Raw genomic sequence first — 27407 nt, forward strand, 5'->3', positions numbered from 1 at the left:
TAGTGAGGTAGATGAGACTTCCTACAAGCTGTCTATACTTTGTTGCATCCTCAAATTCCTTTCCTTCAATAGATGTGAGCTTTAAGTTTTGTTCCATTGGAGTAGAAAGAGGATTGCATTCTGTCATGCCAAATCTGTTTAACAAATCTCCAATGTATTTCTTTTGAGAAAGAAATATGGATTTTGGATGTTGGGTTACTTCAATGCCAAGATAATAATGAACATAGCCCAAATCAGTCATTTCAAAACTTTTTCCTAATTCTTTCTTTATGGATGCAATATAGCTTTCATTGTTCCCTGTCATTAAAAGATCATCTACATATACCACAAGATATACAACTGTTTTGCCAAATTTCTTGACAAATAAAGTTGCATCATCAAGATCAAAATGATTGAAGTTGATTTTCAGAAGATGCTCTGTTAGTTTTTCATACCAGGCTCGTGGTGCTTGTTTGAGGCCATACAAGGACTTCACAAGTTTGCATACTTTATGTTCATGTCCTTTCACAACAAATCCTTCAGGCTAGGACATAAAAACATTCTCTTTTAGATCTCCATTCAAGAATGCAGTTTTTACATCCATTTGATGGACTTTCCAACCGTTCTGAGCAGCTAGTGCAAAGAGTGTCCGGATGGTGGCCCATTTTGCTGTGGGGGCAAAAGTTTCCTCATAATCGACCCCTTTTTTTTGTGCAAAACCTTTTGCCACAAGCCTAGCTTTGTGCTTGTCAAGTGAGCCATCAGCTTTGTATTTGTTCTTGTAAACCCGCTTGCAGCCAATTGGTTTGGCTCCAAATGGAGGATCAACCAGCTTCTAAGTGCCATTCTTTATGAGGGCATCATACTCCTTTTGCATCACTTCTTTCCATTCATCATGAGAAGCAGCTTCTTTGAAGGAGGTCGGTTCAAAATCTGTAGACAAGTTCAATTCACAATCATAAGTAACATCCATATCAACAGGTGAATTAGAGTCATCTACATCACCTCCATTTTGTCGGTTTGAATTTCTGGTTCCTGTTTTTCCAATTTCATCAGGATGAACACTTTCAAGTGTCTTTGTCAGCCACTTTGGGGGACCTTTCTGAGATGGTCTAGGCTGCTCTGTTGATTGAGTTGGGACTGAATCAAGATTGAGTCTCCCAATTCTATCAATTACACCACTTAAAGGATCATCCGGTGTTGGATTTTCATGCAGGGGAGATTTTTCTTCAAAAGAAGATTCCACATGTTGATCTAGTATAGGAATCCTCCCTTCAAGATGTGGAATCTAATTATCAAACTCTTGAAATGATTTCATTTTTGTGAATCTATCCAAGCGATCAAGTTGTCGCTCAACAACACTGTGAGATTTGGACGATTCAAGAAAAATGACATCTCTAGATACAAAAAACTTTTTATTTACTTCATCATAGAGACGGTATGCTTTAGAGGTGTTTGAATACCCCAGGAAGATACACTTACGGCTTCACAAGTTTGTTTCTATGTACCTTTGGTATTAAAGCATAACAGGTGGAACCAAAGATCCTGAGATGTTTTACCGAAGGAACATGTGCATACCACAATTCATAAGGAGTCTTGTTTCTTATAGCACTAGATGGACATCTATTATTTATATATGCAGCACATAGAACAGCATCAGCCCAAAACATTATCCTTACATTTTTGAAGAAAAGCATGGATCGTACCATATTCAAGATTATTCTATTCATTCTTTTTGCTACACCATTCTGTTGGGGATTATAAGGTACAGTTGTTTGATGTTTGATTCCATGTTGGCTAAGATAGTTGTCAAATTCATTTGATGTATATTCTTTTCCATTATCAGTGCGAATAGACCCAATATGAGATTGTGCATCATTTTCAATCCATTTATGAAAATTCTTGAATGTTTGAAAAGCATCAGATTTGTTCTTCAATAAATAAACCCAACACATTCTGGTGTAATCATCAATAAATGTCATGATATATTTATTTCCATTTGCAGAAGGAACAGGCATTGGACCACATAAATCTGAATGAATGAGTTCAAGCTTCCTATGTGCTCTTGAATGTGAATCATGAAAAGACTGTTTGCTATGCTTTCCTAGAATGCAAGCATCACATTGCTTATGTTTTCTAGGAATTGTAGGCAAACCAACAACACCATTTTTCTTCAATAAGCGAAGACTGTCATAGTTTAAATGTCCAAATCTAGCATGCCATAATAAACTTGATGGAAGTGTACCTTCTTCATGATGAGAAATATATGTGAAATGTTGTGCATGAGCAGAGGTTCCTTGCAATTTGAGAAGTCTTTCTTTTTCTATTCCCATCATGACAAGTGAGTTGTCAGATGCTTTCTTACCTCAAGCTTGCCATCAAACATATGAATGGAGTGACCTTGCTGACGAATGTGGACCAAGGACAACAAGTTTCTCTTGATCTATGGGAGACATAGAACATGATCCAAAAGAAAGTCTGGAAGACCAGGCAGTTTAAGCCTGATTGTGCCAAGCCCTGATGGTGATTTTTGACTGATCTACAAAGTATACTGCTCCATCAACATTGTCAGTGACATCTTCAAAAAAATCTTTCCTATGAGTCATATGACAGGTTGCTCCTGAATCAAGCAACCAATCATTTTTCGAAGAAGCAAGTGAGGCATTAAACAAATATTCATTTACTCCAATGTTACATTGTGCCTCAATATAGTGAGCGGATTCAGGTGCTTTACCTTTGTCTGTATCATCAGTTTTACCTTTCTGCTAGTTTCTTCTCTGCTCAATTTTGTCCCATGGTAGCTTGCATGTAGAAGCATCATGTGATCCATTTCGTTTGCAACGAATGCAATGCAGATCTACCTTTTCTCCTTGAGAATGTCTGCCCCCCCTGCCTCTGAAATATCTTCCTCTTCCTCTTCGTCCACCTCTTCCTCTTGTAAAGTCTTGAGTAGGATGCTTTTCTTTATGAGCAAGGTACACAGTCTCTTCAGAAGATTCATGAACTGTCTTCTTTCTAAAGGCTTTTTCTCTTTCAGTAAACTTTTTCACAAGAGAGTCAAAGGTTATATCTTTAAGATTTCCATTTGCTTGTAAAGACTCACGATAATTGGAGTAGGTAGGATAGAGTGCCTTGAGAAAAGCAATAAGAGGGATATCCAGCTCAACCTTAGTGGATTTAATATCATGCATTATAGACTTTACTTCAGATGCAAGAGCAAGAGGATCATTATTTTTCAGTTCAAGAGTGAAGAGTTTAATCATGAGCTGAACAACTTCAAGTGCAGAATGTGAGTCATAGAGTTCTTTCAACTTTTGTAAAGCTTCAAAGGCAGTTGAATAAGATGAAATATGTCGACTTACTTCTTCATTTACAGATGCTGTGATCAATGCATATGATTTGCTGTTCTTGTTTTCCCAAATGACAAGCTCTTTATCTGATGTAGGCTGCATAGGGTCTTTGTCTTCTTCTCCGACACGTACTCCTTTCCACAACTCATTGTAGATGAGGGTGTGTTTTACCATCCGGGACCATTCAGGATAGTTCTCCTTGCCAGTGAGAACTATTCCTACCATAGAAATGATTGAATGCATTCTGTAAAAAAATACTTCTGCTGATAAAAAAAAATTTCCTTACGTTACAGCCTTCAAATCCCTCTAATGTTTGCTAGAAGCATCAGCATTTTATTGTACATATCACTTCAATATATCATGCAATACTACTATGTTTTGAAAAAAATGCGTAAGGGATCACTTAAATGTATTAATATATCACTTCAATATATCAATATATCATGCAATACTACTTTGAAAGCAGCCCAATATATAAACGCTTTCAATGATATAAATGTTTTGAATGATACTGCACAATACTCAACACTATGAAAAAACGTTTTGAATGGTATACACTGTGCACATCCTTGATTGCTTTGAAAGACTGCTTATGCAATACTTTAACTCACAACATTACCATTCGGAGATTCGCTTGGCTCTAGGCTCCACGACTTTCACGCCGCCTCTTCGGCTCTACAAAGTGGATCAAATGCTCCACAACTTTATGACGCAGAAAATCGCAGGACATATTCAATTGTAGAAGAAACGCACGACCTCCACCGTGGCTATCCACGGTGATTTCTGACGATGAAGATGCAAATTCATTGATCTGATGGGTTTCCACCTCCAGAAAACGATCTGGCTCCTCTCCTTCGGAAAATGGACTGCAAGGTTGGCAATCGTTCCTTCAGAAAGTAGACAATGTTATTCACAGAATTTCTTGAGTTCGACTGCTAAACATTCTTGAATCTTGATGTCTCTCACACCCGCCATACCCTTCAGAAGCTTGCATTTCCGAAGGAGGGTCCTCTCAGACAACAGTCGCTTTCCCTTCAACCGCCACAACAGATCTTTGGCATCGAAATCTCAGTGGATAGATGTGTTAGTGGGCAGATCCCAGAGACACTGGAACGGTTTTGGATTTTGGGTGAATTCAGGGTAGCTCAGGTGTGGCAGAATGACAGAGTCGTTTGAGGACAGAGCATTGGCAGATGTAGATTAATAATAATAGAAGGGAATAAGGTAGAGGCATTAACCAACGGATGCAATTACACTAAAACCAGCAGGCAGAATATGGGATAGAGGAGTTACAAGGCACACCAAAAAAAAAAGGAACTTGGGACCTGCGCTCTAATACCATGTCAGGCCAGGGTAACTCCAGACTTGGCAGAAAAAAATTATTGATTTATTTCATTAGGTAACTATTGTTTATATACATGAATGTGACTGATCAGTTCATCTTCTTGATGACTGTTCACATTCCGGGTACACCCAACCGCTGAGGATTAGGTGTCAACACTATCCAATGATGAAGAAACATGAGGAATCCACATGGAATGTATTCCATGACTTTTTCAAGTTGATGAGACATGATATCCACCATTTCCACACATAGTAGATTTGATGCATGAGCACATTTTTTATTCAATCTAGGTACAAGGACCAAAGGGAATCAAAGTTTTAAAAAAGAGCTTCAATTAGCAAGGATATAATCAAACTGGTTAATACAACTAACAGGTTGAGGGATAAGAAATGGCATCTAGAGGTCTTTGAGCACTAGTAAGAGGAAGAGATGGACTCAGAAGACATTGAGTGTTAGGTTCCTATACCAATAGGAGTCATAATTTTGAATTACTGAGATTAAGCCTTGTAATATTGTACATACCTTTGATTTCTACAAATGTTTTCCATATTATAAAAATTAAGAAATTTTAATAGGGTATGTCCAAAAAGAATAATCAAAGGACAAAAAGAATGAAAAAGGTCAAAAAAAGATAAAAATATATGAACCTCAAAAGACAAAAAGAGACCACGAAAGTGTGCAAGTCAAAATGCCACTACTATTTACCTTTTATGTATAATAAATGATTGTGTGCAACTTGTTACTCATGCCACAATCCATGATAGTCAAAATGTTTAAACATGGCTATTTCATGCTTCAAATTTTATTGTTTATAGTTAGAGAATAAAATCTAACCAAACAGTATAATCTTGGCAGATATTAGATAGGTAGAGTGAATAAAAGGAGCTCATCAGTTTAATTTCATCCCTTGGATGATATAAGGTTAGAATTATATAGCTTATTGTTGTAAAGAAAACAAAATATTGATAGGGGATTGCTAGCCTAAATGCACCCAAATGAAGTGAAGAAAAAATGGTGGGATAAGTAGATGGGTAAGTAGTAGAAAGGTTGCAAACATGTATTTTGATTACATGAAAATCACTTATGATATTTTCCCAATGCATATTTTAAATATGCATAAGTGATGCATAGAGAAAAGATAATGGTTCACAACATGATTCATTTAACATCCCTATCTTTCATTTTAACCCCTACATCACTCATTAACTTCCCCTTCATAATAAAAGATTAATATCTTTAGCTCCCTAAGTCAAAGAGGCTTAAAGCATTTCTTTGCCTTCTGGAGGGACCAGACCCTCGACTTGATGACTTAATAAATGAAGGTGTTAAAAATCCCTTGCAATTCATTCATCCCCCCCACAAAAACCCTTTTCCTAAAGGCTAAGTCTTTTGCATATGGAAAACTCATAACAAACATGTTCTATGTTAAAAAACCCACCATGTAACTTTTATCCTAAGTCAAGCACCCCCACTCATTTCCCTTCATATTAACTTTTATTAATATATACAAAATCCCTGAAAACCCAATTTCCTGTATATATTTAATTCCCGTGTATAAATTAACCCCACCCCTTAGTTTAATTATAAACTATATTACTACCCATATCCAGCAAAAATATATTAATAACCCTGCCTTAGCCCTTAATCCCGCATTAAAGTAGCCCAATGAGATTAAAGGTTAAGATAATCCCAAAACCACCGTAGCTAAGTCCTCAGGCCCCCCATTAAATCACATCATTCACCCCCGCACAACTCCCATTTCTCGATCACTGTCGATCATCCCTCCTCCACATCCAACACCCCACAATCATATCAAGCCACCCTGATGTCTGTCCTTAACCCGCCTGATAAGGTGGTTCCCCCTCGGCTTTCGACGCTACATCTTAAGTGTTGAATGGGATCAAGCAACCCCTCTTGAATACTACCTGGACAACAAAAGTGGTGCGACGGACCTCCCAAGCTACTTTCCCCTTCAAACCAAAAACAATCAATATTCATCAAATAGTGAAAACCGCCAAAATTGACCAATTTCTCTATAAAACCTATTTACCCCTCTTTTTCACTCTTTTCATGCATTTTACCTTTGAGAGCTTAGAGCATCGTTACAACTCCTACAAACTTCCGAAATAGCTCACGAACCTCCTCAATTGCTCCACAGAAGATGCAGACAGTCCGACACAGTCATCCGTCTGTACCAAAGCTATACAAACCCCTGCAAACCTTCGTCAACTACCAATTACAGTCAAATTCGCCCAATTCTAGGTATTTAACCACGAAAAACCCACTCAGTTGTCTAATTCTAGTAAATTTACCTCATAACACTTTAAATTAAGTGGAAAATAATAAGATTTATTTTGGTTTTTGCACTTTAGACCAAAATCATCTGCAAAAACACCGTTGCCCTAAAAACTTAAACTTACCCCCAGTACTCAAATCCACAAGAAATGAGTATGGCTACCCCAATTGCTATAGATGTGAGACCCATATCTATACCTGATTTAGACTTGGACCACCTTCCCCTAGCTGATAAAGATTTCTAGGTAAAGGATACCACTATCATAGAGATCCTGCTCGAAGTACATTGCCAAAGTAGGGACAAGTTCCTGAACCATGCTGATGAAATTGGCCTTTGGGAGTCAAATTTTCCCAAGTACCAGTTTCCCCAAGTCCACATTTTTCCTAAAATTGTGCATATGTGCTATGCTTGCTATGTCACTGGTCACAGAACCATCATGTCTCATGACCAGAAGGTCCTTTTCACTATCACTTCTGAGTCCATCAATGAAATGTTGCAGCTCCAATCAGTTCAAAACCTAACTCCCCTCTCAATTAGAGACCTGTTGGACTTATATCCCAAACTCAACTCTACAAAGTTGGCCCAATTGCTCTAAACCTTCATCAGAGAAGAGAAGCACATCCCTAAAGGCCCCCCTCCATATGTAGCTACTATATTTTCCCCATGGGGTTGAAACCTTGTAGCCATGATATCTTGTGTTTTGGGTTACTCGACAAGTGAGTTCATTGATGAAATTATCCTAGCTTTCATGTCCATCTATACCCCAGGACATCCTCCTACAACCATTTATGACTTTTCCACATTCATAGCTAACAGAATGCATGAGAAGTTCCCAAGAATGGGCAATGAAAGGGCTTTCAAGCACTCCGAAATTTTATACCATATGTTCTTATATTATCAATCAGAAAATTTCCCATTCACCCTCCAAAAACGGGACACCAAGGGTCAACCCAGGTCAGTCATCTTTTGGACTCCATTAGTCCACGAGTATCGGTCTCCATACTCTTATTCAAAATTCATTGATTTATTTGTGCATCCAGTTATGACAATGTTGACTGGAAACCCTCCTCCAAGAATTTGTCCACAAATAATGAGAGTCCTTCAACTGTCAAAGTAGACCAAAGTGGGTGACTAGTACCTTTACCAGAACCACACAGAAATCAGGATATATGGTTTTATGCTTGCACCATATAAGTTGCCAAGATACCTCCCCATGAGGTTGTTTTCATTAGAATACTATAGGCAAATCATCAATGCAGATGAGATAAACTTCGTCAATGCCAAGAACAAGGCCAATTTCAAAATAAAAGACCTACTAGGCCCCTTCATATGCAACTCTAGAGAGGCTGGAAAATAGGTATATTTGATATTACAGAATATGAAGTTCCAAAGAAGTTTTGTCTGGAGATATGATCCTTGGGAATTCATCACAAATAAGAGACAAAATGTCAAGCTTGGACCCTTCATTCATCATCCCATACCTAAAATAGAAGCATATGCAAATCAAACAAAAAGGGTGGAAGGTACCCTAGTAGACCAAGACAACACCACAAAAGATGTGGAGAATTCTCTAATTGATTTAGAAAAGAAGCTTGATGACAACTCTTTTCTACAGGTACCAGAAGAACTAGAGATTGCTATAAGTACTCCTCCAATCATGCAGACTCCTCAGAATGAGGAGAAGATCCAAAAAAGAAACAGAGAAGGGGCTTCCACTTCAAGAATGGCCACCTCTGATTTAAAACAGGAATCAAATAAGAGGCAAAGGCTAAATCGAGCCTCTGGGAAAGAATACACTAAAGGCTCAGCTGTGGTCACAAATACAGAAGCAAAAAGAAGTAGGCATACCACTCCATCTGGAGGCATATAAGAGCCTTCCACATCACAAACTTAGATGTTGGAAAGGCAGCTCAGTGTTGAAGTATCTTCCTTTAGAATGTCTGTTGACAAGGACCAAGATATCAAGGAAAGATATAAAGAAATCAAGGCTATAAATGAGAGGCTTAAGGCCCAAACATATGCACATTACCTAAAGCTCACCCCTATCAATCAAACAAGGCTAATGTTAGCCTTTGAAATTAAAGAGGGGAAGTTGCAAATGTCATTTATCAAGCATACAGCCTAGTAGCCAAAGACAACATCAGATTTTAAGAAAGTGGATTTTGAAGTATTAGTAAGGGATATCCATCCCATAGACTAGATTGAACTACACAAACAGGCTAGAGAGATGATATAATCCACCTTAACAGGTAAAGCCATGGCTGCCCATCAGCGACATAACTCTCTAAACAACATTTTAGCACAATTTCAGTTAGAGAAGGCCTCCTCACAGGCCAAGGATATGAGGATTAAGTCCTTAGAGGACTTAGTGATTGAATTCAGACAGGATCCCAATGATATAAAAGCTACAAAATAGCTTATTAAGAAGAAAAATGATGATATTGCTTCACTTAAGAGGCAATTGAAAATACCCCACCCGCATCATCCTCAAACTCTAGAATTCTTAGAGAATCAAATTAGACATGAGGAGTTGATGGACTTGGTCCTGAAGCTGAATGATCAACTTAAGGAGACAGAAAAGGATTTAGACATTTTAATTCAATCGAAGCAAAGAAACTTGGTCACAACTCCTAAGGATGTCATCCCAACAGTATCTACAACAGTTCCTTCTACACTGGCAACATCACTGGCACCTACTGCTCCACCTACCACAGCATTGCCAGTAACAGCAGAATCTACAACAACAATAGGTACACAGGGAGAGAAAGTAGTAGAGCTAGTTAAAGCCATGGAAGAGATGTACATACAGGCTACATAGATGAAGAGAATAAAGGAAAAGGTTGCAAGTTTGGAGACTGATTGCAAACTTACCCAACTCAAGCAAAAAGAAGAAACACAAAAGGCACAAAGAATTGGTGAGAGAATCAAAATCCTAGAGAAGGATTTAACACTAGAGAAACCACTTGGAAAAACCAAGGAAATGTTGTGGGCCAATATCATTGACTCTGTCAATGATATTTGGCCATCAATTCAAGTCATTTTTGAACAAGCAAAGCTAGTAAATATAGCTACAGAAGCTATCCAGAAAGTAAAAGAGGAATTGGAAGATAAGCCTAAGGATGCAAATAGACTCATCCACTTCCTCAATAACAAGAATAGAAATGAGCTCCATGAACTAAAAATTAAAGATAGGACTGAGACCATTTTGGAGATAAGGAAGTTCCTTTCCAAGAGGAACCTTATGCTTAATTTAGAAGAAAAATACCACAATATTCAAGTAGCCATTGATAGGTTCATGGCTAAATTCGAGATTTTGAGAGAAAAAGGTCTGCCCAGTCCTATGATTATCAATGACTAACTCATGACACAATTGGAATATAGTGATAGACTCAGAAAGTTTGCCAAGGAACAAGCTAACTCTTCAACGATAAAAGCATTGCCAACAGACAAAGTTTTATATGACACATTTGAAAACTTGTTTTTTCTGGAACATGAGGTCAAACATTTATTCCTCAACAAGCCCAATTTTGCCACATATACTGAAGTTGATGAGATCTATAGAAGTATGATGAAGACAAAATTACCAGAAGCAAAATGGTGGGAGAATATAATTGATTTACTATGATAAATTTACAGCGGAAACTTACTGCACAGTAAAAATGAAGGCAGTCAGGTGAAACAAGTAAAAATAACACAATAGGGTCAAAGAGTATCAGGAATAAAGAGAATCAATGGAAAGCTGAAAGTAAAGAAGACTCTAGCATGAAAACTCCACAACTGTAAGGCATCGTAAAGGGCTACACTTCAACCATAAAGGCCAGCACAACCATAATAAAAGGGACAGCATGAAGCAGTCCATTAGCTGTCTCTATCTTCTTGCAAGAAGATATTTGTATTTACTAAATTTAATCTCAAAACAGTTTGAGATATTTTGGGATATTTTTTAATAATTTTTTGTATAAATACTTCATAATTAGAAGTATGTAGGGTGGATTCCAAGCATTTCTATAGAGTTATTGTTCTTAAGTCTGAAATTTTGTTGTGTCAATGACTAGATCAGCTAGCTGGATCAAGGAATAAAGATAAGATATTTCACTGGATTCTTGTGCAAAGGAAAGTTCAAATAAGTATTTTCTTAAGTTTAGTATTATTTTTCTTTGAGTTTTCCATAATCTTATTGTATCTCTAAGAATCTGAATGCTATAACATGGAATGATATTTTAAAAATTGCTTAACTACACTCTATCTTGACTGCTATGCATATTGAATGTTTTCTTCACAAATCTAAGTTAAGGAATTCTTGATTGCTCCTTAGTTTAGGTTATTCCTTGTGATCTATATCAAAGGATTCTTAATTTCCCTTTGTTCATGATTATCCCCTGTTCTTCATGCTAGCCCCAGTATGAGGATTCTTAAGTTCTCTCTCACTCTGGTTAGGATCATTTCACCCATTTGGCCTACATATTTTCTCTTTACTTTGCTAGCATGCCCTGTGAACATTCCCTTTAATGAACTGATCTGGTTCTTCTATCCATTTGTTGACTCCATAGCCCAATGGCTTAAAGACCCTCCTCTATCCATCTGTTCAAAGAATTCCACCACCAAACATTCAATTCAAAACCAAAAACCCCATGACCATTAAGAAATAGCCTAAAATCCCAGTAAAAAAGGGCTAAATTACATAGAGAGAGCCCTCTCTAGACTTAGGTTGGCTAGAGACTAAGCCTAAAAGATTGGTTTGTGGTTACCTTGGTTGCTTCCTTCTTTTGATAAATTCTAAGGAAAATTATGAGTGATAACATTAAGGACCTACTATCTTTTATAACTATGGATAGCAGGGGCACCTTGCATGAGATTTATGTAACCCCTATTGCACATGCACCTATTATAGGGCATTGGATCATGTGACTAAAAATTAGCCCCAACTGATTGCAAAGAGACAAGAGAAAAAGGGGTTGGATGTACAAATGATAGTGGTTGAGCCTTGAGTTGGAGCAATAACAAGAGAAGGAATTAGGATGAGAGTCAATGTTGAAAAGTAGGGGAATTAAAAACCACACTAGGTAAGAAAGGACGTCGAACCTCCTCCAAAGTTAGATCCAGCCAAGAAGGAGGTGACTTACAAATAAGCATGGAGGGAAACAATTTTTTCAGAGTGGGATAAACCAAATGGTATTTAGAAGCATGCAATGCACTTTGTGTATGATGAAACTACTCCTACAAAACTAGAAGAAAAGGTAAGCCTGATTCTGAATTTATTTAAAATTTGGCTTGAGTTGGTATGGAATGAGAAAGCACTAGAAAAATTCAGAATGGTTGAATAGTGTGCCAAGGACACTGAGGTGGTCACCATGTAAAATCAAGGAAAATTTTAAGGATGCAAGTTTATCTTAAAGTTTCGAAACCTTGGCAAATCCTACTAGTCCTTAATATGCAAATTGTAAAATGTTTGGAAATAAGTTTGTAAAAATATTTATATTTCTAATGATTTTATATTAGTCTATATAAAATTTTGGTGATTTATAAAGTAAAATTATTTCATACTATAAAATGTGGGTGAATCACTTTTATAAAAAATGGAAATTGACGAATCGTTTTTTTGGAAAAACATGGAAAATTAGCCCACCTGTGAATATTAGCCCCTAAAATTTTCACTGTGTAAAATTCACTGTGCACAGTAAACTAGGTGGCTCAAAGAAAAAGAAAAAGGAATTCACATTCAGAGCCCAAGTGGGAGACTACGATGTGGAAAATATCATATTGAATCTGGGATCTGATGTGAATATTATGTTGTAGAGTACATGGGAAATGATGGGGAGACCTAAGTGATTGTGGTCCCCTATTCAATTAAGTCTATCCAATCAATGCCATATCTTTATGATTTTCATATTAGTGGGTGCATTAGTAGACATCAATGGAGTAATAAGCATTGTGGGTTTGTAGGTCGTTGAAATCGTGGATGACATGAATTCATACTGTGTTCTATTGGGATTTGACTGGGCATTTGATAACCAGGTAATTATTAACTTGAATAAGAGTTATATGATCTTCAAGGTAGGGGAAGTTCAAGTCATAGCATAGTTCTACCCAAGAGAAGGAGACTGTACATTGAGCTAATTAAGGGAGGAATTAAGACGAGAGGAGTTGGATAACAATTAAAATGTGACAACTTGCAAGGAGTATTACATGAATCCTACTACTGATGGGTTACTTAGTTGGCGTAGCATGGGATCCTTCACTTTTCACTCAGAGGTTGTGCTAGAATATTTGCAAAGCTGATTGCAAGAAGTAAGCACCAAAAGATGTGAACACCTCACAAGTGTAGTGGATTAGATAGGGACTAAAGTGAATAACATATATCACTTTGATAGGATATCATAAGTAACTATTTTTGTGAAGGAATTTGAGGACTAGCTACTAAAGGGACTAAGGATTCTTTCACTAGATGTTGGCTTGTGTGCAACCCTAGCTAGGCGATGGACTACACACAAAGGTTAGATTGAGGGATGGGTGTAGTGTATGTAATTATTGTGAATTAATTTTGGGACCATTTTGGGAGTCCCTGGAGTGAAATACACAACAATTCAGTGCCCAATAACTCACTTAAATCAATTTTTTTCACCATGTACCCAAGGTCATGTACATCAGTGTGAGTGTGTACACTAGTTTGCACATACTTTGGACACCATTACCTAGTACATTGAGTCAAAGTTCCATAGAGGAATAGTGGAAGGTGATGAGATGGCATAAAGTTTCAAGACTACTTTCAATAATGAGGTAGAGGATCCAACACTTGATAAGACCTTAGAGGTATTGCGGTGGAGGATATTTGCAATGGAGGAGAACATAGTGCCAAGCGTCATATCTTTATGTCACAAACATAAGTATTACCAAAAATTACACGTGTTTATTGAGTTTTATAATCTACAAAATTTGGGAGAGGACGATGATGACCCCAGGAATATACAAATTCCTAAAATTGAAGGGGAGCATGCATTTATTGGACCAAAATTGGAGTTAGTTAACTACTTGCAACCCATAAAAATGAATAACATAAATATTGGGACGGAAGATAATTCTAATATGACGATCATAGGAGATTATTGGGATGATGAGAAAGTATAGAATATTTTCATTTTGTTGCACGAATATCAATTATTTTTTCCCAACACATTTAAGGAGATGAAAGGAATTTTTGGAGGCTTGGGTGAAATGAGAATCTCATTAAATCCACGTGAAAAGCTAGTAAAGCAACGACTTTATTAGTTGAATCTAATGTATAAGGATAAGGTTAAATGGGGTTGGAAAAAATGTTAAAAGTTGGAATACTTGAGCCTATGGAAGAATCATAGTGGTTCTGCCATGTGGTAGTCCAAAACAAGAAGACGAGGGAGATACAAATCTGTGTGGATCTTCAAAAATTTAGTGATTCTTATGCGTATGATCCCTTTCCAATGCCATTTACTGATGAAATAATGGAGAACGTAGGAAATCATGAGGCCTACTCAGTCACCAATATATTTTTAGTATATCATCAGGTGAAGATTGCAAAGGAGGATATGGACAAGATCATGTTCATGATGGAATGGGGGTTTTTTCAATACATTGTCATGCCATTTGACTTGAAGATTGTGCCATGTATCTTCTCATGTATAGTGGTCAAAACTTTCAACGAATTTAGCTACAAGATTCTAGAGGTTTATTAGGTTGAATGGACCATATTCAATCTTTTGAAAAGGCACACGAAGTTTTGCGGTTAATGAGCAACTACAAATTTCACTATATAATAAAAGGTGCATATTATGTTCTCCCTTTAGCATTCTATTTCGATATGTAGTGTGCAAGAAAGGTATTTTGGTGGATCTGGAGAAGATTTCATTCATAGTGGATCTTCCACCACCTACATCGGTTAGGAAGTTATAATTTATCTTAGGGAATACAAGTTACTACTGAAATATTATTAGAGGATTTGCATGCATTACTGCACCAATAGAGAAGTTATAGAAGAAGTAGGCAAGGTTATAATGGAACAAGGAATGCCAAAAATCCCTAGACACCTTGAAAAAAAGACTTGAGACCATGTAGATTTTGGTATTCTTGAATTGGCAGAGAGGATTTCATGTGCATGTCCATCCTTCATTGATTTCACTGGGGTAATATTAGCACAACTAAGGAAAGGAGAGATATATCATCCTATCTCATTTTCTAGTAGGAAGTTGTTCATAGTAGAACATAACTACACCATAATGGAGAAAGAGAGGGATTAGCGATGGTGTATGCACTCCAAAAGTTCATACACTACTTGTTGGGAAACAAATTCAAACTGTATACATATCACTCTGCGCTGAAGTACCTTGTTAAGAAGCCCATGCTGCGGGAGGAGGATTTGTAGGTGGTTGTTGTATTTTCAGGAGTATGACTTCCAAGTAGTGTTCAAGCTAGGAAAATTGAATGCATGACCTAATAACTTAGTGATGTATGACCACAGGCGAGGATGCACCTAATCCAGGAGATAACCAACCATTTGTGCAAATTTTTGTTCTGATTATCGTAGACAATTATTTTGTGGAAATCATAATATTTTTAAGTATAGAGATAATGTTGAAAAATGTATCTAGGTTTGACCTTCATAATTGTATTTGAGTCATAATAAAATGTACTTATGAAAAAGAATGAAAATAAATTTTATTATTATTGACTTATTGAAGTATGGATTTCATGCTTGTTTCATCATGTTTTAGGTCAAAATCCCCTTTGAGAGCTCTAGGATTTATTCTAAGTCAATAGATTCATTGTACACTTAAAGAGACCCTTTTGGGACTTTTGAATCATTTAAAATAGATTACTTTTTAGTCAAAAATGATTCATGTCACCTCCACACCAAGTCGGCCTCAAGATAGGTAATTCAACCTCACCGGAAGCCTATATATTGAAGCAGTTCGATTCATTTGGAGGAAAATCACTCACAGAAGTTAGATCTCCTAGAAGAAGCCATGCAAAAGTACAAAGTTGCAGTGGAAGAAGGAGAATTGAAGGATTAAATGTTTTGAGTTATCTCTCTCTCTCAAATGTGTGATTTTTCTCAGCTACGACATCAAGGTCAAAGTTCTGTTATGACATCAAGATTTTTTGTTACGAAAAATCAATGTTGAAGTATGACATTAAGGTCAAAGTGAATATCCAAGGTAGAAGTGTTGCTTCAAGGTTGAAGAGTTAAGTTCTTCAAGGTCAAATTTGTTGCATTAAGATCAAATTTTCTAGGTCAAAGATACCATTACATCGAAGTGTTGTTGCTGCTATTGCTGCATCTAGGTTGAAGAAAGTACTCGAAAGTGATTATATGCTAAAAAAGGAAAGGGATAACTTTGTGTGGAGAAGGTCTATGTCTATGTCAAGAGTCTTGGATTATCTCAGGAAAATTATTGAAGGAAGAGTTGTAAACTAGGTTTTCCCGAAGGTTAGTGTTTTTCCCTGGATGTCTACCTACATCTAGTGTCCTTAATTCGAACTTAAGAAGGCACATTTTAAAATACGGATATAACAAAAAATACAGAGATGCAATAGAAATAACACTTCATTTAATTAATATCAAAATGCTAAAATGTGCTTACAAATAGAATGGAAATAAACTAGCTCAGGCGATGGTATCTTATCTCTGAGCCGAGACGTTTTGGCTACATGCCTTTGAACTACGTTACAATGAGGCTCAATGGCCTATTTATTATTGAAAAACAAGATAAAACCTTAAAGAACCAAAACCCTAACCCCAGGAGATGTAACACCAAGAGTTTGTGGGCACCGTTGGGGTTAGTTGGGCAACTAACTTCCTGGGGTCATAACTTGGTGATATTATCTTCGTTTTTCACATATGATACCTTGTTGGAAAGGTCTCATTGAGTACTATATGATTTTTGGTAGGCACCTACCTATGGATATGGACTTGTAGTGGACCTCAAAAAAATTTCGTTTTGGGGGTCAAAACTTCTCCGAAAGTTCAAGACCCAAAAAATGCTAAAACTAGTAAATGCTGAGATAAACAAGGAAACAGATGAAATTGACAGGAGTTCTAGATGGAATAGGTGGTTGGTCCCCATAAAATATGGAGCCTCCATAAGGTGAGGAAATGTCTATTGAACCTGGTCCCTGGTGAAGGAGTTGGCATGCTTTGACAAATCGATATAGTCAGATGCTCTATTAGTGAGTGTTCTTGATCTGCATGTCCATGAGCTGATAAGTTGTGGCCTATTCCATGCAATGTGGGTTGAGCTTTGTTGGTGTGAGTTTTTATGCAATGTTGAACATTGGGTGAAAACCAAGACACGATGGGATGCTGAGCTCGAAGGAATTATCACTGATAGCCTTAGTGATGGTGTATGGCTCATATTAGAGTAGGCAAAGCTTCTGTTGGGGTCTAGCGAGGCACTCCTTCTAAAAATGTAGCCAAACTTTGTCACCCACATGGAACTTGTACGACACTTGATGTTGATCATGGTGCTTCTTGTACTTAGCATTGGCTCTATCCAATATATCATGGACCTGTTTTCATATATGTTGAATGTGCTCAATGAAGATATTAGCCCTGTCGGCTTTAGACTAGACGTGAGATGAATCTTCCTAGTGTCCGTAAATGGTATGGCCACATCAATGGGACATAATGGCTGAAATCCCAACCCTATTTGAAATGGGCTATGGCCCATTGAGCTATGGAGAGATATATTGTAACTGTGATAGACATAGGGGAGACTTTCATCCCATGCGTGTGGATTATTTGAGTTGTACCTGTGTAGAATGTATATGATCATCCTATTGAAAACCATTGTTTGGCCATCAGTTTGGGGATGGAAAGTCTTGGACTTAGTAATTTTTCTATCCAGCATTGACTAGAGACTTGACCAAAATGCACTAAGGAATCTGCTCTCTCGATCTAAGACAATGCACTGTGGAATCCAGAAGTGTACCCACACTCGCTCAAAGAAGAGCTTACTATTGGCCTCTATTGTGATATGTCGACGACCATGAAAATGTAGTCATTGTTGTGCTTAGTAGAAGGAAGGCCCGACATGTAATCCATGGAGATAGATTCCCAAGGTCGAATAGGAGTAGGTAGAGGAGTATATAAGCCTTTCTTCTTGATGGTTGGTTCAACAATGGTGTAGGAAATGCAGGATCTAATGTACTTCCTAACATCCTGACAAAGTTTTGGCCAATAAAAATACTTTTTCAATATCACCACTGTTTTCTCTACTCTGAAATGTCCAGCGACCTGACTGTAGTGTGCCTCCCAAAACATATTGGCACGCTCACTTGAAGTGACATAGATGTGTCTTAGTGGCATAACATTGCATGCTGAAGGTGAAAATTTAGAACTTGCTTCCTTTCGAGGAGTATATGATATGTCTGACCAAAGTTTGGATTGCTCTAGTAAAGATGCGGCCACACCGAAGTCTCATGCCCATAGGAGTCGAGCACAGTGATCAACACCATGACCAGTGGTTGGTTGAGGCAATCTACAACATTATTGGTGCTTCCCTTCTTTCAATTAATGCTCAAATGGAACTTTTGTAGGTAGGTGGACAATTTTTGATGGCGATAACTTTGCAACCTCCCTTGTGTCTGTATGAACTGCAGGGGTCGGTGGTCAGTGTGGATGACCATTTCCTTTCCCAGAATGTAATGCCTCCATTGAAAGTAGACCTGCACAATGGAATACATTTATTTCTCATAAGTGGGATACTTTCAGATTGTGTATGAAAGTGTCTCCCTATGGTAAGCCATTGGATGCCCCTGGTAAGTAAGAACTACACCAATAGCATAGTGAGAGGCGTATGTCTCAATCTCAAATGATTGTTGCATGTCTGGTAATTTGAGCACTAGTGTAGAGTAGAGGTGATGCTTCCACCTGGAAAACACATTCTATTGGGTTTTAGACCAAAAACAAATTTATTTCGCTATGCCCTTGGTGACTTGACTTAAATTCCAAGTGACATGAGAGAATCCCATCACAAACTTGTAGTACAAATTGGCAAGACCTAGAAAGTTGCAGTGCTTTGTTAGAGTGGTTGGGGCTGGCCAATCTTGAATGACTTGTATCTTGGTTTGGTCCACATGCACACCCTTCTCATCAATTTTGTAACCCAGATATTGAACCTAGGTCATGCCAAAAGTTCATTTCTCCAAATTGGCACACAACATGTGTTGTCGCAGGGTTTGAAGGTTCTCTTCCCAAATCTGGCTGAAGATCAAGATGTCATCTAAATACACCACCATGAAAGAATTGGTGAAGGGTTGCAATGTGTCATCCATTAATCTCATGAAGGTTGCAGGGTCCTTCGTCAACTTGAAAGGAACGACCAACCATTTGAAAAGGCCCTCCTTGGATTTGAAGTTAGTGTTCCACACATCGGAGGGTTTGATAGGCAACTGGTGACAACCGAACTTCATGTCAATATTGCTGAAATATTTGGCCCTCTTGAGTTGGTCTAGAAGGTCATCAATCTATGGGATTGGGTACCTATTACAAATACAGATCTTGTTCGATGCCCGATAGTCAATACAAAGTCTCTAGGTCTCGTCCATCTTCTATATTAATACAATCGGTCTCCTATAGGGTGATGAGCTTGGCCTGATATACCCTTTCTGTAATAGCTCATGAGCATTCCTCTTGATCCCATCATTCTCTAAAATAGAGTGTCGATAGATGAGTCCATTGGGTAGTGGCACACCCAGGGTTAGGTCAATGGGGTGCTTGACCTGACAATGTAGAGGTACCCCTGTAGGTGAGGCAAAAATATCCCTGTACTCCTCCACAACCTTGTCCATTTGCTGCTATTGTAAAGAGAAGCCCTATTTGGAAGTCGTGGCCACAACCTTCTTCTTTCCCTAAAGGTGGATCATAAGGAAAACAAATTTCCTAGTATGGGAAATGATCTTACTCCATTGCTTTGCAGTGATCAAAGAGATTCTGGTAGTTGGGGCTACCTCTGGTATCTTGTAAAACTCATTTCCTAAAGTAATAATCATAGAGCGAGGTCTAGAATAATATATAACATGTCACTTCCACAGGTATGGTTTTCCTAATAATACATCACAAACTTCAATAGGAACAACATCAGATAGTACCTCATCCATGAAGGGCTTGATGCTGTAGGGAAGAAAACACTATTGGCTATTGCGGAGATCTCATCCTTGGTGAAGCCACCCGATGTTTTGTAGTTGGCACACCCAACTGCTTCATGACCTGCGCTGAAATGAGGTTCTTTTGGCTCTCGCTGTCAATAATAAACTGCAGTGGAGAACCCTTCACCGACATTTGTGAGTGGAAGAGGCGTCTCCCCTCCTTTGGATCTTCAGGCTCATTCTTATGGATCTTGGTGGTGGTCATAGTAGCACTAGGCTCTGCATCAATGATATGCTTCCCTTGTCGGGTTCTGACTCAGAGTTGGAACATGCTTCTAAATAGGAAGCCTTCAGCTCGGCCACTAGTGACTTCTTGGCCCAACACTCACTTGAGTGGACCTCTTATGGAACTCACGCCATTTTACCATGTCCTTCTTTATCTTCACATTGTTTTCTTTTCTTGCAACTTCGGTGAGTTGTCCTAGGTCACCCCACCTTGGCTTTGGCCTTTGCTATGTGGTTTTGGGGCACCTTTCCCTTGCTTTGGATTCACAAATCCAAAGTATCTCTTCTTTTGTTTAAACTTCTACCCAATATTGACAGTGTATCGATATGCAATTCTGAGTGAGGAAATGACCAAGAACTCCATCTTGTCCTAGATGTACTTGTGTAGACAATCATGGAATTTGAGTACCAAATTCCACTCATAATCCTTGATACCCAACTTTGTGCGGAGGGTATGGAAAACATTTGTGAACTCTAGCACATCTTGGTCCCTTCCATGCCACATTGTGGTCCACTTTATGTATTTATCTTCATAGCTCCCGACAGGGTAATATTGTTCCTTGATGACATCTCAGGAAGAATCCCAAGTGGGTGTCGCTGGAAATAGTGAGGATTCCCTCTCGTCTTTTTGTTCACAGTAGGTTCTCGCTAGTCCTTAACATGTGGGGTGACTTTGAGAAGTGAAAAAGTAATATTTTCCCTGTTGGAAAAGTCATGAACTAAAAAATATCCTTCCAACATATTCAACCATTTATCTATGGCATTTGAACCTATCTAGCCCTCAAATATGGGAATGTTAAAGTTAACGTGTAACTTAAAATGAGTGGCACCTCTTGAGTGGTTGTTGGATGAATATGTGTCACCCGTGGGTAGTCGTTGAAGGATCTAGGAAAATTTATCCATCATCGCATTCCTTTGTCACTCAAGGGCTTCTTCGAGCAATATTTTAATAGGATCTCCTTCCCCCTCATCTTTCTTTTCTTTTGCCATTGGAGGCAATCAAGGTTTGCAAGGCTGGTCTTGTAAAGGTTAAACCAGATCAAGCCCTAACTCCTTATACGCTGACCTCGTTGGGGACATGCAAAGAAAAAGAGAGAAAGATCAGACCCCTCTCATACCATTGATCCAAACTTAAACATGAACAGAAAAAAATATAGACATAACCACAAATACAAAGATGCAACATAAATAACACTTCATTTCATTAATATCAGAATACTAAAATATGCTTACACACATAATGGAAATAAACTAGCTCGGGCAATGGTCACTTATCTCTGAGAAGATATGTGTTGGCTACATGCCTCTTAATTATGTTACAATGAGGCTCAATGTCCTATTTATTATTGAACAACAAGAGAAAACCCTAAAAAACCAAAACCCTAACCCCAAGAGATGTAACACTAAGAGTTTGTAGGCCCCGTTGGGGTTAGTTGGGCAACCAACTTCCCAAGGTCATAACTTGGTCATATTATCTTCGTTTGATGTGTATGATACCTTGTTGGAAATTTTGCTCCAAGTACTACAACTACGGAACTCAAAAAACACCATTTAGGGGGTCAAAACTGCTCCAGAAGTCCGAGACTCAAAAAAATACTAAAAATAATAAATATTGAAATAAATAAGGAAATAGATGAAACCAACTGGAGGTCTATGTGCAATAGGCGGGTGGCCACCAATATCCACCTGGATCAATCCCTGATAATCATGCTATTTTTTTGGTAATTGCTTGATGAACTAAGATAAAAGAAGAAAGTTAATAAGAACACAAGAATCTCACAAGTAACAAGTATAAGAAAATCTTTCTGACTTTCTGATTTTCTAAGATGGTATCAAAGCTAAGGTGGAGAAGAAATAAAAATGCAGGTTGAAGATCTACTGAAAGAAGACCAAGAAATCTCAAGAAGTTTAGCAAGGGATCATATAATGATACCTAACAAGGAAAGGAGTTTACTACCTTCAAGGATAATGTCTAACTCCATAAAGGGAGAGAAAAATTAGAAGGAGCATCAATTTTTAGGTCATCAAAAAAAGAGGATAGATCTAATCCTAAAAAATAACAAAGTTTTGGATCTAGTCTATAGATGAATCAAATGAAGCAAAGAAAGAAAATTTTAGAGAAACAAAGATTTTTACCATGAGCCTAATAGTGGATGGAATGCATGTAGTCAAGAAGGAGTCATAATATATTTAGTAATCAATAATGAGAGTGAAGAAGATAAAATATCGAATGACTGTTTCTCTCATCACAATATGAAAGGAACCTTCAAGAAGTCCAAAGGGCCAATGTTATAATTATCACAAGATGGGTCAATATAAAAGGGATTGTCTTGAGAATCCTAGGAATAAAATAAGGAATGAGGATCAAGCAAACTTTGCCGAAGAAGTTTGACCAAATAAGAACAAGATGGAAGGATATGAATTTAAAGACCTATTTGTTAGGGACTCTATCCCTTACATATCCCTCAAGTTTGGACTAAGAAGGAGCCCTCACTACTTTGCAAAGATAGGTATCTTACTCCTTGTATTATCTTTTATATTTCGTTTCCCTTAGATATATAGGTTTGTTTATATTAAATACTAATCACATTTCTATTAATTTTTTCCTTGTTTAGGAAAGGATTACTAAATATTCAAGGATTATGAAAGAAGGATTCACAAGACAAAGAATTGGAATTACAAGGTTTGTTAAGAAAAAAAGGTATGTCTTAAACTATAAGTTTTTTCTCTCTTCACAATATTCATTCTTGATAAACTATTACTAACATCATTGTGTCTATCTTTTTTTAATCTTAAAAATTCTTGATTGTGTGATTCATCATTAGTTAAATCTACCCTCCTCATATCTTTGATTACTCTTGAGGAACCCTAGAAAGGTTCTCTATGAAAAACCCTAACTTAAGGGTATGTCAATGATAATGTGTGAAACCCTGGCCTACTTAGGGTAATTAATGAAGTCTAAAGGAAATGTTTGATGATTTGATGATGTCATGTTTTGGTTTTTGGTATTGTTATGAAAACCCTAACTTGTTAGGGTTGAAAGGTGATAACTAAAATCCAAAACCTTTGAGGTTTCGGTAATTTAGGGTTTTCTATGTTATGTATTGAAATACTAGATCTTTAGGGTTCATGAGAAAGACCCTTATGACCTAGGAATGAATCCTTAGATATATGTTTGTTCATCTGATTAAGTTTGTTATATGTCCAACTTTAATGTGTTTGTGTCATTGGGTTTCCCTAACATATGTTGTTATTATGCATGATGATGAAATCCTAGATATGCACATGTAATTATTGATAGTCATAAGTCCTAGGTTTTGGAACTAAGCCCTAGTCGAAGTTTGATATTCTAGAATGATATTGTTTGTGAATTCTAGGGTTTTGTAGCTAAACCTTAGTAGAAGCTAAATTCTCTAGTATATGATTAGACAAATTCGGGATTTATGAAAGGTTGATAAAAACCTGAAATTGTATTGTGATTAGTTTGATTGTTGAGAATTAGTAAATTAAAATCTAGGGTTTACATCAAACCCTATGTTGGGAACAAGATCCCCCAAGGATAGTTTTGGGGCTAAAAGCCCATGTTTTGGGTTGAATTCTATAATAAAGTTGTAAAGTATCCGCATTTTGTGGTCACAGAGCACGAAGGTGTCATGAGTCATAAAGGGTTGTCCAGCCTTAATTTTGTAAAGTAAAGTCGGCTGTAAAGATCTACCCATGGTTTGCGGACCATGGGATTGTATAAAAAGAGGTAAGTAAGTAAGCTCTAAGTAGTAAAAAATGAGTCATGAGTTGTAGTAAGAAGTCTTCAGTGATAAGGAGAGAAGTCTAGGTTTCAGGTCATAGTGTAGGTAGAGGCTCTATAACTGAGTGTGCAGAGACCTGGGGTAGAAGTCCATCGCTGAGTGCATGGACCCCTGCAGCTGTGTGCGCAGGGTGGAAAGAGTCTATAATTGTCTAAAGATATCAATAAAGAGAAGTATTATACAAATTTTGTTTCTTTGTTTCTTGTTAATACATATTGTGTATGAATTTCATTTATAATACTTATGTGATGCACGAATGTATGTAATTATGTCAGATAACTGAATGCAATTAAGAAAAATTGTTTATGTGAGGCTAACTATGATTGTTTAATAAGATAAGTAAGACACTTAACCTAGTTTGGGAATCTATTCTACACAGTACTTTAGCAACACAAAAGCACTTGAACCGTAGGTCAAGGCTTTGTGAAGGTTAGTCATACCCTTTTGGGGAGGTATCGAAGGGAGGAATAAGGGGCTAGGAAGACAAAGCCCTAGAACTTAATGACCTGTACGAAAGCAGGAATAGAAGGAATAAACCACATAACGACCATCTTAGGGTGCTGAAACATGGTCCTAGCATCCCCCCATACTACTTCAGGTGAGACTTCAGTCCACGCTCAATGGGCTGATGCTGAAAGGGCCAATAGTGTAGGGATTTGTTTGGAAAAATAACGTTGAACCTAGGTTAGGCCCCACCAAGCCAAAATATGGTTGCATTGCCAAGACCAGAATCTGCATAAGAGATGTGTGATGTTGTATCACTGAAATCAAACTAAGAAAGAGATTGGGGACTAGTTGGATAGGAAGATCCATGAATTCATGGCGCAGGAGAATAGAAGTCCACGACTGACAAAGGAACAGTGGCTGGACAAGCACCTATATACAGAAATATATGAGATCTTTTTTTGTTCCTTTCTAATTGAGCTATACGAGTGGATCACGAAGCTATCAGATAGCCGAGGAAGGTGGAGACTTGACAGTCCTATTGTTTAGACTCTGAAGTTAGTACAGAGACCGGAAGCTTCTGAGGACAAGATCGCCTGCACTGTCGATCATTGTCTCGATCACATCATAGGAGGATTTTTGACTGAATTTATAGTTGACACCTCAGTCAGCTACAACGAGGTGGAGCGATGCTTTTTCAAAGGTCTTCGAGGTAAGTACTTGAAATATTTGAATACCTGGATTAAAATGTTATTGTACGAAAAGCGGGTTATGCAGCTTCCTTGATGTTCAGAGCTATGCAAAGTGGAAAAAAATTTAGGAACGCAGGAAGAAAGGGTCCTGAATATAGTCCATTGATTTCACCTCCATTGGGTGATGAAGAGGGAGTAGCGCAGGCTTCTCCTTGAAGTGCTATTCAGTTAATAAGACAAGGATTGTCGCAGCTGCCACCTCCACCCACACCACCTCCAACTTCATCACTGTCACCTATGACTTCACCCATACCACCTCCACCTCCACCACAATTCAGCATGGAAAATTTAGTGAAGCTCCGTTTGTTTAAAGGCTTGGGAAATGAGGACCTAGACCAATTACAAATGATCACTTGAAGAAGGAAACACTTGTTAGTGTATTGCCGGATTGCGCGCTAACCTGGTACATTAAGTACTCTAATGATAACCCAAACGCTAGAGTGGTAGACATCCAGACCATGTTGAACAAAGAATTCAGTAGGCCTAAATTCGAGGCACAGTCGATTGTGGGGTTCAAGGAAATTGCGATAAAGCTAGGCAAGACACCTTGGGAATTAGATAAAAGATTGAAGTGTCAAATCCGTGAAGATAATATGAACTTGACAGATGGACAAAATTGTGAGCGGTTTGTGGCTTCGCTCCTGCCACACCTAAGGGTTGTGCTATCACAACAGAAGATAACGACTCAGGAAGAGGCCTTGGAGATTGTAATGAGATTGCATGAAACATTGATGAAAGATCCAAATTTGGGGTTTCAATAGATCCATGTAGAGTTGAAAATTATTTGCCTTGAGATGCAAAGTTTGAAGCAGTACAGAACAGTTCAACCAGAGGTATGTGAAGAGGTATGGTGCCTGAAATGGAAGGGTCAAGGGCATGACAAAGACCATTGCCCGGTCTTTGCGAACTACATGGCAGGAGGAGTACCAATGCCTTTGAGGCTAGAAGCTCAAGCAGGCCAAGTGTAGGGCCTGCATTATGGTGCGCTATATGTCAGGTAGTAGGAAGACATGCCATGGATAGTTTTCATTTGCTGTAGAATTTTGTACAAATGCCACAACAACTGTTGTGAAACTTTTGTAGGTTTCTAGGGAATGATGAGTGCAACTATAAGAGCTATGAATTGATGATGGATAGAACACCTACCTATAGGGTTTAGAGAAAAACACAGCCCACTAACCAAAGCACATGGATGGCACGAATAGGCTTTCAGGGGCGCGGACGAGGTCAAGGCGGAGGAGGACCTGACAGAGGTCGGGGATAGCTGATTTGCTACAATTGCGAAGGACTATGACACTCTGCCCACGATAGCAGTAACCCGACGTGTCCATCATGAAAATATTGCACTCTGTTTGATCATGAGATGGAGGACTCTCCTACATTGATAGCAAGGATATGCAACAAAGGGGTGCTACCACTTTAGCCGACTCGAGACCTGTAGATGATGATGTGTGAGCCTCGCAAAGAGGATTTGAATGTAAATATAATGCTCCAAAGTGGAAGTACAATAGGAGATGATAAGAAGAAACAACCTAATGACAATGCATGGGTTCGCAAAGCTCTAGCGAAGGAGGTTGACTTTGATTTGGAGCATGTACATGAAACATTCATGGAAGAAAATAAGAGCTCCACTGAGGCATCCAACTCAGGAAGAAAGGATAAGCTTAATCAGGAGATGGACCCTTCTATGCTTACAACCTTCCTAGAAACTTGCATGAAGTTGCTACGCAATAGCAAGGCTATGAAGGGATTACAAGAGCTTATAAGTAGATGCACCGGAAACACTTTGGGTGAACCACACGTGGTACGAAAGATTGGCAAGCATAAAATAAGGACAGGACAAGAGATGAGACTGACCACACAGATAGGAGAGTATGAGATGGATCAGGTTATTTTAGATCTAGGGTCAGACGCGAACGTCCTACTGAGGTAGACTTGGGAATGAATGGGAAGACCCGTGCTACAGTGGTCTCTGATTTAGTTAAGGATGGAAAATCAACAAAAGATCATCCCCATGGGGCGGATACAAGGGGT

Source organism: Pinus tabuliformis, chromosome J (genome assembly GCF_031772625.1).
Source record: "Pinus tabuliformis cultivar Carrire ecotype Pingquan chromosome J, CPIR1, whole genome shotgun sequence".
NCBI classification, from domain to species: domain Eukaryota; kingdom Viridiplantae; phylum Streptophyta; class Pinopsida; order Pinales; family Pinaceae; genus Pinus; species Pinus tabuliformis.